Source organism: Amia ocellicauda, chromosome 12 (assembly GCF_036373705.1).
Source record: "Amia ocellicauda isolate fAmiCal2 chromosome 12, fAmiCal2.hap1, whole genome shotgun sequence".
Classification (NCBI taxonomy): Eukaryota; Metazoa; Chordata; class Actinopteri; order Amiiformes; family Amiidae; genus Amia; species Amia ocellicauda.
This window is the reverse complement of record NC_089861.1, coordinates 37,869,102-37,871,601: the sequence shown is the minus strand read 5'-3', so window position 1 is coordinate 37,871,601 and position 2,500 is coordinate 37,869,102. Positions and strand designations below refer to the sequence as shown.

Here is a 2,500-nt window from a genome sequence, read left to right as displayed (position 1 = left end):
GGGGAACCGGCGCGCTGCGGAGAACCTGACCAAAATATGGAACGCTTCACGAATTTGCGTGTCATCCTTGCGCTGGGGCCATGCTAATCTCTGTATCGTTCCAATTTTATTATACGTGTTGCCGTAGCGAACACAAGGGCTGGGGTGGAGAGCACCCGCCTTTGTACCCGGGCGGGAAGGGGGAGCCAGGCGACTCGCGGTTTGGGGCCGGGAAGCCTGTCCCACTCCCTGCCCGTTGGTGGTGAGGCCGGGGGCCTCCCCTGGAGAGACTCTAGCGCCTCTCTTACGCCAATCGTCCGTGCCACCATGGCAGACAGGGACACCTCACCCCATCCCCATGCCGGGCAGAGGCATGCTGGGGGAATGTGCAAATCCGGAGCGGTAATCAATCAACCAGAGTCCCGAGTGTCATTGGAAAACGGAGCAGAAATCCACTACAATCCCCGAGACGCCGAAGAAGTGGGCAGAGATGCTTCCCCCTGCCCTTACGGCCCCCTCCCATGAGCCATTAACGATGACTCCATACCTGGTCTGCAGTCATTAGCTCACAATGTGGGCTGCACGACGTGCGTGAACTGTAGATTTCTCCTCTGCACCTGTCTTGAACACGTCACTGGCTCTAAGCCTTGGTGGGAAATTTGATACCGAATTGCACCATTATAAAAATCTCTTGTGAGAAATGACAATCGGTCATCTGCATTGGAAAACGGAGCAGAAATCCACTACAATCCCCGAGACGCCGAAGAAGTGGGCAGAGATGCTTCCCCCTGCCCTTACGGCCCCCTCCCATGAGCCATTAACGATGACTCCATACCTGGTCTGCAGTCATTAGCTCACAATGTGGGCTGCACGACGTGCGTGAACTGTAGATTTCTCCTCTGCACCTGTCTTGAACACGTCACTGGCTCTAAGCCTTGGTGGGAAATTTGATACCGAATTGCACCATTATAAAAATCTCTTGTGAGAAATGACAATCGGTCATCTGCACGCTTACGGCCCCCTCCCATGAGCCATTAACGATGACTCCATACCTGGTCTGCAGTCATTAGCTCACAATGTGGGCTGCACGACGTGCGTGAACTGTAGATTTCTCCTCTGCACCTGTCTTGAACACGTCACTGGCTCTAAGCCTTGGTGGGAAATTTGATACCGAATTGCACCATTATAAAAATCTCTTGTGAGAAATGACAATCGGTCATCTGCACGCCTCCCCCCCCCCCCAAAAAAAAAAAAGAACAAAAACGGCGGGAAAATCGACCGACGCCGGAAGGGGTCGAGAGATCCGCTGCGACGCAGGAGTGTGAGAGGACTCGACGCCACCGAGCACGGGCGCGAGAGGGAGACACCGCCCGCGACGCAAGCACCAGATGCCCGCGAGGCCAAGGGGAACCGGCGCGCTGCGGAGAACCTGACCAAAATATGGAACGCTTCACGAATTTGCGTGTCATCCTTGCGCTGGGGCCATGCTAATCTCTGTATCGTTCCAATTTTATTATACGTGTTGCCGTAGCGAACACAAGGGCTGGGGTGGAGAGCACCCGCCTTTGTACCCGGGCGGGAAGGGGGAGCCAGGCGACTCGCGGTTTGGGGCCGGGAAGCCTGTCCCACTCCCTGCCCGTTGGTGGTGAGGCCGGGGGCCTCCCATGGAGAGACTCTAGCGCCTCTCTTACGCCAATCGTCCGTGCCACCATGGCAGACAGGGACACCTCACCCCATCCCCATGCCGGGCAGAGGCATGCTGGGGGAATGTGCAAATCCGGAGCGGTAATCAATCAACCGGAGTCCCGAGTGTCATTGGAAAACGGAGCAGAAATCCACTACAATCCCCGAGACGCCGAAGAAGTGGGCAGAGATGCTTCCCCCTGCCCTTACGGCCCCCTCCCATGAGCCATTAACGATGACTCCATACCTGGTCTGCAGTCATTAGCTCACAATGTGGGCTGCACGACGTGCGTGAACTGTAGATTTCTCCTCTGCACCTGTCTTGAACACGTCACTGGCTCTAAGCCTTGGTGGGAAATTTGATACCGAATTGCACCATTATAAAAATCTCTTGTGAGAAATGACAATCGGTCATCTGCACGCTTACGGCCCCCTCCCATGAGCCATTAACGATGACTCCATACCTGGTCTGCAGTCATTAGCTCGCAATGTGGGCTGCACGACGTGCGTGAACTGTAGATTTCTCCTCTGCACCTGTCTTGAACACGTCACTGGCTCTAAGCCTTGGTGGGAAATTTGATACCGAATTGCACCATTATAAAAATCTCTTGTGAGTGGAGAGCACCCGCCTTTGTACCCGGGCGGGAAGGGGGAGCCAGGCGACTCGCGGTTTGGGGCCGGGAAGCCTGTCCCACTCCCTGCCCGTTGGTGGTGAGGCCGGGGGCCTCCCCTGGAGAGACTCTAGCGCCTCTCTTACGCCAATCGTCCGTGCCGTACCTGGTCTGCAGTCATTAGCTCACAATGTGGGCTGCACGACGTGCGTGAACTGTAGATTTCT

The 2,500-nt window shown here is 55.8% G+C and overlaps 2 non-coding genes across 2 annotated transcripts; both read right to left on the bottom strand.

Annotated features, from left to right (window-relative positions):
• Positions 1–30: 30 nt before the first annotated feature.
• Positions 31–134, bottom strand: LOC136765465 (U6 spliceosomal RNA). Its single transcript, XR_010821657.1, has one exon. It is a non-coding gene; the product is annotated as a U6 spliceosomal RNA (small nuclear RNA).
• A 1,279-nt stretch (positions 135–1,413) lies between these two features.
• On the bottom strand, positions 1,414–1,517 carry LOC136765464 (U6 spliceosomal RNA). The gene has a single exon (XR_010821656.1). It is a non-coding gene; the product is annotated as a U6 spliceosomal RNA (small nuclear RNA).
• Between the last annotated feature and the right edge of the window lie 983 nt (positions 1,518–2,500).